We start from the raw sequence: 11,954 nt of genomic DNA, 5'->3' as shown, positions 1-11,954 counted from the left end.
TGTACTACCTGAGGACCAAGCTATACCTCTCATGGGCATATACCCAAAAGATGCTCCAACACACAACAAAGAAACATGCTCCACTATGTCCATAGCAGCTTTATTTATAATAGCCATAAGCTGGAAAGAACCCAGATGTCCTTCAACAGAGGAATGGATTCAGAAAATGTGGTACATCTACAAAATTGAGTGCTATCAAAAACAATGACTTCATGTAATTCGTAGGCAAGTGGAATGAACTAGAAAATATCATCCTGAGTGAAGTAACCCAATCACAGAAAAACACACCTTGTATGAACTCACTGGTAAGTGGATATTAGCATAAAAGCTCAAATTACACAAGATACAAACCATAGACCACATGAAGCTCAAGAAGGTGGATGATCAAAGTGTCAACGACGGGGCTGAGAATACGTGGAAGAGAATTGGGGGACAAGAGACACGAAAAAGTACGCCAAGACAAGAGTCTGATCAAGGCGACAATTTTATTTTTCCCCAACGCTGAATTTATACCATAACAGGAGTAACAGAGGGAGGGGGAAGTAAGAAACATTTACTCAGGCCAAGGACACAATATTTGTATGGTGAGGGAATCAGCTGATGTTGACAGGATGTCAGAAAGATCACATGTTTTTCATACCTATTAGTCAGCAGGATGTTGGTTTTTCAGAAAGGTTACAGGTTATCACATTGGGCATCTTGACGTCAGATGTATTTCTCAGCAAGGTCAGAACTTTATCATATCATTATTGATCCTGACCACCAGATTTGTATTAGTCTTCTGCAGCTGGCTGGAGATTTTCCATGAACCTAGTCATACTTAATTCTAACCATAATAATAACATCAATAATGGAGAGTTCCGAGGGCATCGCTCCCAACACCAAAGTGCAGATGCTTTATTCCTTCTTAAAAGGGAAATCAAAAATATTCATAGGAGGGGATATGGAGGCAAAGTTTCAAGCATATACCGAAGGAATGGCCTTTTAGGGTCTTCCCCACATTGATATACAGCCAATACATATACAGTCACCAACTCTAGATAAGATTGATGAAGCTAAGAAGTACATGCTGACAGGAGCAGGATATAGCTGTTTCTGGAGAATCACAGAGCATATCAAATACAGAGGCAAATGCTAGCAGGAAATCATTGAACTGAGAATGGGATCCTTGATGGAGGAACTAGAGAAAGGATTGAAATTGCTGAAGGGACTTGCAACCTTATAAGAATAACAATGCCAACCAACCAGAGCTCCGAGGGACTAAACAACTACCCAAAAACTGTACATGGACTAACCCATGGCTCCAGGTGCATATGTAGCAATGGATGGCCTTTTGGGGCACCAATGGAAGGAGAAGCCCTTGGTCCGGCCAAGGCTGGAACCAAGTGTAGAGGAATGTCAAGATGGAAGGAATGTGGTTAGTTTGGGAGGGGAACATTTATTGAAGAAGGGAATGGAGACAGGACAGGGGATTTATATATAAATATATATCCAATAAAAGAAAAAAGAGCATACAACAACAAAAGAAAGAAAAAAATGCAAATTATGATTGAAAATATCATAGTGAAACCAATTACTGGTGTTATAATTTTTTAATGAAGCATCAAATGGAATATGTTAGCTAAAAATTAAAATTCAACTAACATTTATGAGATATCAGTGTATATACAATAGTACATAGTAGTATAAAGAGACATAGACAATGGTCATTATAGCAAATATTATTTTAAATATATATGATACATATATACAATATGTGTGTGTGTGTGAGTGTGTAATCCACACAGAGTAAGAGTTTAGCATTTATGTGTTTAATTTTTTTTATATTTTCTGCCTGGCCCTATAAGTGTTGCAGGTATGGCTACTGTGTCACATGTGCATCAGTAGGTGGCAGAGAAGAGAGAGGCTAATTCTTTTTTTTTTTTTCAATTATTTTTTCATTAACTTCAATATTTCTTATTTACATTTCGAATGTTATTCCTTTCCCGGTTTCCGGGCAAACATCCCCCTAATCCCTCCCCCTCCCCTTCTCTGTGGGTGTTCCCCTCCCCATCCTCCCCCCATTGCCACACTCCTCCCAACAATCACGTTCACTGGGGGTTCAGTCTTAGCAGGACCAAGGGCTTCCCCTTCCACTGGTGATCTTACTAGGATATTCATTGCTACCTATGAGGTCAGAGTCCGCGGTCAGTCTATGTATCGTCTTTAGGTAGTGGCTTAGTCCCTGGAAGCTTTGATTGCTTGGCATTGTTGTTCATAAGGGGTCTCGAGCCCCTTCAAGCTCTTCCAGTTCTTTCTTTGATGCCTTCAACGGGGGTCCCGTTCTCAGTTCAGTGGTTTGCTGCTGGCATTCGCCTCTGTATTTGCTGTATTCTGGCTGTGTCTCTCAGGAGCGAACTACATCCGGCTCCTGTTGGCCTGCACTTCTTTGCTTCATCCTTCTTGTCTAATTGGATGGCTGTATATATATGGGCCACTTGTGGGGCAGGCTCTGAATTGGTGCTCCTTCTGTGTCTGTTTTAATCTTTGCCTCTCTATTCCCTGCCAAGGGTATTCTTGTTCCCCTTTTAAAGAAGGAGTGAAGCATTCACATTTTGATCATCCGTCTTGAGTTTCATTTGTTCTAGGCATCTAGGGTAATTCAAGCATTTGGGCTAATAGCCACTTATCAGTGAGTGCATACCATGTGTGTTTTTCTGTGATTGGGTTAGCTCACTCAGGATGATATTTTCCAGTTCCAAACATTTGCCTACGAATTTCATAAAGTCATTGTTTTTGATAGCTGAGTAATATTCCATTGTGTAGATGTACCACATTTTCTGTATCCATTCCTCTGTTGAAGGGCATCTGGGTTCTTTCCAGCTTCTGGCTATTATAAATAAGGCTGCGATAAACATAGTGGAGCACGTGACTTTTTTATATGTTGGGGCACCTTGTTGGTATATACCCAAGAGAGGTATAGCTGGATCCTCAGGCAGTTCAATATCCAATTTTCTGAGGAACCTCCAGACTGATTTCCAGAATGGTTGTACCAGTCTGCAATCCCACCAACAATGGAGGAGTGTTCCTCTTTCTCCCCATCCTCGCCAGCATCTGCTGTCACCTGAGCTTTTGACCTTAGCCATTCTCACTGGTGTGAGGTGAAATCTCAGGGTTGTTTTGATTTGCATTTCCCTTATGAAGAGAGATGTGAACATTTCTTTACGTGTTTCAGCCATTAGGCATTCCTCAGCTGTGAATTCTTTATTTATCTCTGAACCCCATTTTTAATAGGGTTATTTGTCTCCCTGCGGCCTAACTTCTTGAGTTCTTTGTATATTTGGGATATAAGGCCACTATCTGTTGTAGGATTGGTAAAGATCTTTTCCCAATCTGTTGGTTGCCGTTTTGTCCTAACCACAGTGTCCTTTGCCTTACAGAAGCTTTGCAGTTTTATGAGATCCCATTTGTCGATTCTTGATCTTAGAGCATAAGCCATTGGTGTTTTGTTCAGGAAATTTTTTCTAGTGCCCATGTGTTCCAGATGCTTCCCTAGCTTTTCTTCTATTAGTTTGAGTGTATCTGGTTTGATGTGGAGGTCCTTGATCCACTTGGACTTAAGCTTTGTACAGGGTGATAAGCATGGATCGATCTGCATTCTTCTACATGTTGACCTCCAGTTGGACCAGCACCATTTGCTGAAAATGCTATCTTTTTTCCATTTGATGGTTTTGGCTCCTTTTTCAAAAATCAAGTGACCATAGGTGTGTGGGTTCATTTCTGGGTCTTCAATTCTCTTCCATTGGTCTATCTGCCTGTCTCTGTACCAATACCATGCAGTTTTTATCACTATTGCTCTGTAATACTGCTTGAGTTCAGGGATAGTGATTCCCCCTGAAGTCCTTTTATTGTTGATGATAGTTTTAGCTACCCTGTGATTTTTGTTATTCCAGATAAACTTGCAAATTGTTCTGTCTAACTCTTTGAAGAATTGGATTGGTATTTTGATGGGGATTGCATTGAATCTGTAGATCCCTTTTGGTAAAATGGCCATTTTTACCATATTAATCCTGCCAATCCATGAGCATGGGAGATCTTTCTATCTTCTGAGGTCTTCTTCAATTTCTTTCTTCAGAGTCTTCAAGTTCTTATTGTACAAATCTTTTACTTGCTTGGTTAAAGTCACACCAAGGTACTTTATATTATTTGGGTCTATTATGAAGGGTGTCGTTTCCCTAATTTCTTTCTCGGCTTGTTTCTCTTTTGTGTAGAGGAAGGTTACTAATTAATTTGAGTTAAGTTTATACCCAGCCACTTTGCTGAAGTTGTTTATCAGCTTTAGTAGTTCTCTGGTGGAACTTTTGGGATCACTTAAATATACTATCATATCATCTGCAAATAGTGATATTTTGACTTCTTCTTTTCTGATCTGTATCCCCTTGACCTCCTTTTGTTGTCTGATTGCTCTGGCTAGAACTTCAAGAACTGTATTCAATAAGTAGGGAGAGAGTGAGCAGCCTTGTCTAGTCCCTGATTTTAGTGGGATTGTTTCAAGTTTCTCTCCATTTAGTTTAATGTTAGCAACTGGTTTGCTGTATATGGCTTTTACTATGTTTAGGTATCGGCCCTGAATTCCTATTCTTTCCAGGACTTTTATCATGAAGGGGTGTTGAATTTTGTCAAATGCTTTCTCAGCATCTAATGAAATGATCATGTGGTTCTGTTCTTTGAGTTTGTTTATATAATGGATCACGTTGAGGTTTTCCATATATTAAACCCTCCCTGCATGCCTGGGATGAAGCCTTCTTGATCATGGTGGATGATTGTTTTGATGTGCTCTTGGATTTGGTTTGCCAGAATTTTATTGAGTATTTTTGCGTTGATATTCATACGGGAAGTTGGTCTGAAGTTCTCTTTCTTTGTTGGGTCTTTGTGTGGTTTAGGTATAAGACTAATCGTGGGTTCATAGAAGGAATTAGTAGTGCTCCATCTGTTTCAATTTTGTGAAATAGTTTGGATAATATTGGTATGAGGTCTTCTATGAAGGTCTGATAGAATTCTGCACTAAACCTTTTTGGACATGGGCTCTTTTTGGTTGGGAGACCTTTTATGACTGCTTTGTTTTCCTTAGGAGTTATGGGGTTGTTTAACTGGGTGTATGTATTTATAATTGTGACTTTGTAGAACAACGGAAGGGGGTTAGAGTCCCTACTCTTTCAAATTTGGAGTCTTATTAATTCAATTTGGTATATGGGTTTGTTTGCTTCTAGTTCTGAAAAGAATGCTATTTGGATTTTGAGGGGGATTGTATTGGTCGGTAGACTGCTTTTGGCAATATAACTATTTCCAAAACATCAGTTATACTAATCCATGTTCATTGGAAGTTTTTCCTTCCATTTCAACATATTTCATTCGTATTTTGACCTCATTTACATGATGTATACCCTTGACTTCTTCTTTCACTGTATTTTTTTTAACAATCCTTAACAGCAAATTTTCTTGCAACCTATAAACACAATGATAAACCTTTGCCTCTCCCTCATGAAAGGACTTTAAAAAGGCCTGAAGGGTCTGCTCTCTAAAATCCCAAGTTAGAGTGAGACAGCAGGTTGGCCAATCCCAGATGACTCTCTAAAATAAACATTGCTTTAATTGGAATTTTCTCAATGCCATTAAGGATATATAATGTTATTTTTATATGTAGTTTCAGGGCTGAACTCCTGGAATTGACAGTGGATTTAGATGGAAATCAAGTTGGGAGGTTCTAAAGGAATTGAAGGAAAGGAAACCATAGTAAAAATATATTGTATGAACAAATCTATTTTCAATAGAATAATTTGAAAATTGATTTTTATTATTTCCTATACAAATACTATGTTTACATCATTTTCAGCGTTTAAACTGTCATAGGGACAGTTTATTTAAATTTTAGATAGGCATTTGAGTCAAAGCCAGAATGTTTTCATCCATTGTCACCATCCTGATTTGAAACTGATCTATGCTATACATTCTTTTTAGTTCTTTCTAGCATCAGATCGAAAAACTTCTTGTATCAGACAAAGGAAGAAGAAAAAGAAGAAAAGATAGATAAAAGTATTAAATATAGCTGCAGGCAGAGCAACCTAAAACTAAGAAGCAAATTCAAGCTTCCTGCAATATTCAGCCACTGATGTCCCAGTTCCATGCAGCTCCTACAGTTTAGTGTGGATGATTCACTATTTGAAAAATGACATGGTATGTTCTCCAGAAACAGTGCCTACAAATAAAGCTTGGATTCTTACCCTTTCTCTTATTCTGTACTTCTCAACCACTATGTTTCAAATGTGCAGGTATATCCTAAGTGCAATAGAAACACAGAACAGCTATAAAGTAATTTAATGTAATTTAATTGTTTTTTATTCATTCTTATTGATTCTTAGAAGATTACATGCAATGTATTTTGATTATATTCACCCCTTCCATGACTTTCATTCCCACTTACACACAAGCACACATACACACACATATACTCACATATACACACATGCACACACACACATATAAATATATATACACACACACATACACAAACACATGAGAGTGTGAGCACACACACATGCATCTTTCTTCCTCATTTTTATTTTTGTAAAAAAAAAAACATGTGCTTACTTGTAGAGCCTTCTCTCTAGGGTAACTATTACACCAGGAGCCATATCTGTATATTTTCCTTATATTCAGCCAATGATTCTGGCTCTTACAATCTTTCCTCCCTGTGTTCCACAATAATAATAAAGCTTGGAAAGATAGTATACCATACATATTTTCTGTTCAAGAATAATAATAGTAGTCTTCTATTATCTGCACCTTGACTAGTTGTGGGTCTCTGTGCCGACCACTATCTCTTACAAAATGAAGTTTCTTTGATGAGAATTTATCTATGCTTATTATGATCTCAATAGGACTAAATTTTCCACTATATTCACTTAGCAGAACCATACTACTCGTTTCTACCTTGAGGCCTCACTATAAATTCTTGACAATGAAAGCAGTACTGGGTATGGTGGAACATGGTTAAAATCCAATTAGAAAGTGTTTGGTTATTTCCATGACATTTATGATACTGTTGCATAAATGAACATGTCTTGCCAAGGTGGTAATTGTTATAGCTTACAGGGTTCACAGCTAGGTAGGACTGGAAATTAAATTTCCCTCAGTAGTGTGAAAAGAACAGTACTGACAGCTATACAATGGATATGAAATCTACAGGTGAGAATAAACTTGACTTCTTTATATTTTATGACTCAAATGTGTTTAGATCAATAGGGATTCCAGCTGTGTAAGGCATGGATGATGCACACTAGGACAGCTGTGTAAGACACAGATGTTATACAATAGGACAGCTGTACAAGGCACGGATGAATGATGCCCACTAGGACAGCAAGATATGTGTGATGCACACTAGGACAGCTGTGTAAAGCACAGATGATGCTCAGTAGGACAGCTGTACAAGGCATGGATGAATGATACCCACTAGGACAGCTGTATAAGGCACAAATGATGCACAGTAGGATAGCTGTGTAAGGCCTGGATGATGCATACGTGGGTATTTTAGGAGAGTCAATGACAGGCTATGTTTGTAAATGTTAAAACACCATTTAAAGAATGAGCAATGATGTCCTATAAGGATGGAAAAAGACTCCAGGAAGCCACATCCCAGTGCTATAAGTAAATTGTTCCCTATATGTTGTTGGCATAAGGGTCCCTCGAGGATTCCTGACATGATAAAGACTAGTGTCATTGTTTTTTGTGTCATGTTAGAACTAAATTGTAAGATCTATTGCTCAATACAAAGCACAGTTTGCCTTCAGAAAGTAGAAAATTCAAGCTGTACTGGCCCAGAAACATTTCCTCCCTGTTAAACATCTTTATTAATGATGTAAGGAACTGTGCAAGCAGCTGGAAAGAATGATATTGTACATTTCTACTCAGCTATTGACCCCGTGTGCTATATTATAGAAGTGACAAGCAAGGTGTAATAGCTATAGCAATAGTACCATGAATTATTAAAGGTACAACCAACCTTTTATTAGGTTTAGTAATCACTCATTGAGGTGGGAGGGGGCATTCTTTAAAACTGGTATTGTGAACTCAGACAAAATCTCATGGCAGATGAAGTCATAGGCACCAGGGGAAAGTAAGTGTTATTGGTTTGTTAAATGAATGCAATGCATCTGTTAAGCTTTTCTCTGAATATTCATTTTTTGCCCATAGATTATCACTTCTGTTAACCTTGGCATTAAAAAAGGTGGATATACACATAGAAATAAGTTAATATATACTTGGTTTATACCACAACAAAAAATCAACTTTAAGTGAATCATATAAATTTAATACCTGATATTTTTAAAGACTTGGAAAAAAACTTGGAGGTCAACTTGACATTGGTCTTTTTATTTAAATTTTTTCTTTTTTCTTTACTCTGTGTGAGTATTTTCCTGGCAAGTATGTCTCAATACCACATGTGTATAGTGCTTGTAGAGACCAGAAGAAGGTATTATACTTCTTGGGACTGGAGTTAGATATTATTGTATATTCATTTGGGTGTTAAGATTCAAATCCAGGTCCTCCGGAAAAACAACCAGTACTCTTAACCATAGAGCCATTTTTCTAGTCCCAATGATGTGGTTCTTAATGATGATTTGTAAAACATGATACAGGAACAAAAATAAGATTATGCCAAAGTAAAAATTAAATGAAACAAAGCAAAACAAATAAACAAAAAACTCCAACAGAATTAAATAGTTTGTAGAAGCATAGAATGTGTTTGTAAACCAGAAAAGCAACAGGGAACTAATTTTGAAAATGTATAGCAACTGCAGTGAACTATGATTGATGCTTCTGATAAGCATTTTTCTGACTTTTCTAAGTCATTTATGACACTCCCCTGGGATGCTTTCTCTAAAGCTTTGATACATGCTCTGGTATCCTTTTATTATGCATAATGAGTAATTTGTAGCAGTGATCCCCAGAGAAGAGTCTGCCACCCTAATTTCCATACGATCCCCCTGGAAGGAGAAAGCAGTGGAACTAGAACATTTATAAGTGCACAGCTGGCTATGAGTCATCCCTTTGACCTAAGACTTGTGTATGTTTCAGCAATGAGTTCATATTCTTCTTATTAACCCTGATTTTTACTTCATTTTAAGAACAGCATCTTAAACAGCTGGAATGACAGCGATCTCAACACGAAGAGCTAAATTTTACAAAATTCGACCCATCAGATGGCACTTGTTAAAATTACCACCATAATCTCAAGATTCCACAGTAAATGTAAATTTAAAGGAATGTGGAAATTATTTATTGAAGTATACCAGATATTGTATTTTTTCTTACAAAAACATTAGTAATGAATATTTTGACAAAATAGTAAAATACAAAAATGATCACCCATATAATTGAAATTATCTTTAACAAAGCAGAATGGTTAATTGACACAAAAATGTGAGTCCATTTTGATTTTAAGTTAATTTTATAATGTGAAACTTTAGAATGTGAAGTGTCCATGCTAATTTTAAATTAATTTTATAATATGAAACTAAGGGAAATGCACAGTGAATCTAATAAAGGGAATTGTGTTTGGGAAACAGAATTTTTATTTTATAATATGTTCTAAGTGGTAGATATTTTAAGATTGTATTTCAACCGATGGACTCTTTATATTTACACTATTACATCTATATTTGGTTCTCTTTGACTATTTTATAAATTGGTGTAAAATGCTATAATAAGGAATTCTTCTGATTTTGTGATACCATAGTTCTAAGTCTGCTAAGCCTACATCACTCAGAAATGACTAATATCTAGGCATCTTTTCAAACATGAGCATTATGGATAACAGGAAAATAGTAAAGGTGTTCACTTGATGACAATTTGTAAGTGCTTAGTAACTAATGCCTGAACATCTTAAGAGGACAGTCTTAAAATTATTCACTAATACTGAATTGTATAAAATTCTATTATGTTTGTACACCACTAGGGGTTTTTCCAAATTGGTTTATAAAATAGCATATGGAAAAAAGAATATTAATAAGATAAATTAAAAAGGAAATAAAATAGGAATAAAGGTGTGCTAGTAAACTCATTTAAAGGGAAGAGAGCACGAACTGGTTATTCAATACCAAACTGTCTGCCCTGAAGCCATACACTAGTAACACTATACAGACTGAGCAGGTTGTACTTATGTATTTAGGAATACATGCAAATTCATGTATTGAAGAGAAAAAAGAATCAGAGAGAGAACGAGAAAACGGGGTATATGGGAAAGTTGAGAAAAAAGAAAAGGAAAGGGGGAATAGTATAATTAAACAATAATTTCCAAAAAAATTAATCCACAAATAAGCAAGAACCAGGGACACAGTAGTCCAGGCTACTTCAGAGTCTCAAGAAGGGGTTCAGAAGCTCCTGCCCTACATGACAGTAGAGGCCATTTGGAAGTAAATGTGCTAGTTTGCATTTGCAAATTAATGAAAAATGAAAATACTCTGCTTTTCTTGGGGGGGTGCACAGGGATGGAGGGGTGGATTATGAGAAGAATGCTAATAAAAGTCAGACTAGGACAAGTTTATAATTTACCAATGGCATACAATTATGTGTCACCTGAAATTTTGGGCTAGAAAACATTTGAAAACTGATGTTACAAAATTTCCTCAAAAGGGTCAATAACATAAAATCAGTTTTCAAATGTTTTCTAGCCCAAAATTGCAGGGAACCAGAAGACGGCAGCAGCATATGGGATGTAAATAAATAGCAAAACAAAACACTAATGAGCATAAAATATTTTGTTTTTAGTTTCCTATGTTTGTTTGCTAAGGCTCACAAATGAGGATGAAAAATCAGTCAAAGGAACGTAACTTCATTCTTTTGGGATTGACAGATGACCCACGATTGCAAATTGTGGTTTTTCTATTTCTCTTTCTCAATTACATGATGAGCCTGGTGGGAAATTTAATCATGGTGCTCCTCACTTTGCTGGACCTTCGCCTCAAAACTCCAATGTATTTCTTGCTCCGTAATTTCTCCTTTTTGGAAATTATGTTCATAACAGTGTGTATTCCCAGATTCTTGACAACCATTGTGACTGGAGACAAAACTATTTCCTATAATAGTTGTGCATCTCAGTTGTTTTTCATTCTTTTGCCGGGAGTCACAGAATTTATCTCCTGTCTGCCATGTCCTATGACCGCTATGTTGCCATCTGCAGACCACTACACTACCCTATCATCATGAACAGCAGAGTGTGTCACCAACTTGTCCTCAGCTCCTGGGTGACTGGGTTCTTAATCATCTTTCCCCCATTGGCAATTGGTCTGAAGCTGGATTTCTGTGATTCCAGGGTAACTGATCATTTTATGTGTGAAACTTCTCCTATTTTGCAGATCTCCTGCACAGACACTCATGTCCTAGAAATGATGTCCTTTGTCTTAGAAGTGGTGACACTTGCAATTACACTGGTACTAGTGAGTCTTTCTTACTCTTTCATCATTAAGACTATTATAAATTTCCCTTTTGCACAGCAAAGAACCAAAGCCTTCTCCACCTGTACTTCCCACATGATTGTTGTCTCCATAACATATGGTAGTTGCATTTTCATATATATTAAACCATCTGCAAGAGAGAGAGTGACTGTGTCTAAAGGTGTAGCTTTGCTGTATACTTCAATTGCCCCTCTCCTGAACCCCTTCATTTATACACTAAGAAACCAGCAGGTGAAAGAAGTCTTCTGGGATATAGTATAAAAGACTTTGAGCTTTTCAAAACACAAAGTTTAAAGCAGTTGGGTAACTTTTCTGGAATTTTAAAGAAACAAAATCTTTCAAGAGAACAAAAGCATGATCAGGTTAAAAGAACATACAAATATATCAACAGTAATATAAAACTGTGAATTTAAAAGAGAATGAGGATGGATATACGAGAAGGCTTAGAAGGAGGAAAATGAG

The 11,954-nt window shown here is 36.9% G+C and overlaps 2 pseudogenes; both read left to right on the top strand.

Moving 5' to 3' along the window:
• Window positions 1-1,833: 1,833 nt before the first annotated feature.
• Window positions 1,834-1,942, top strand: LOC120094002 (small nucleolar RNA SNORA17; annotated as a pseudogene).
• Or6c6e-ps1 (olfactory receptor family 6 subfamily C member 6E, pseudogene 1) lies at window positions 10,843-11,753 on the top strand (annotated as a pseudogene).

The sequence above is a fragment of the Rattus norvegicus genome, chromosome 7 (genome assembly GCF_036323735.1).
Source record: "Rattus norvegicus strain BN/NHsdMcwi chromosome 7, GRCr8, whole genome shotgun sequence".
Classification (NCBI taxonomy): domain Eukaryota; kingdom Metazoa; phylum Chordata; class Mammalia; order Rodentia; family Muridae; genus Rattus; species Rattus norvegicus.
The sequence above is the reverse complement of the archived record's forward strand: the minus strand, read 5'-3'. Positions and strand labels throughout refer to the sequence as shown.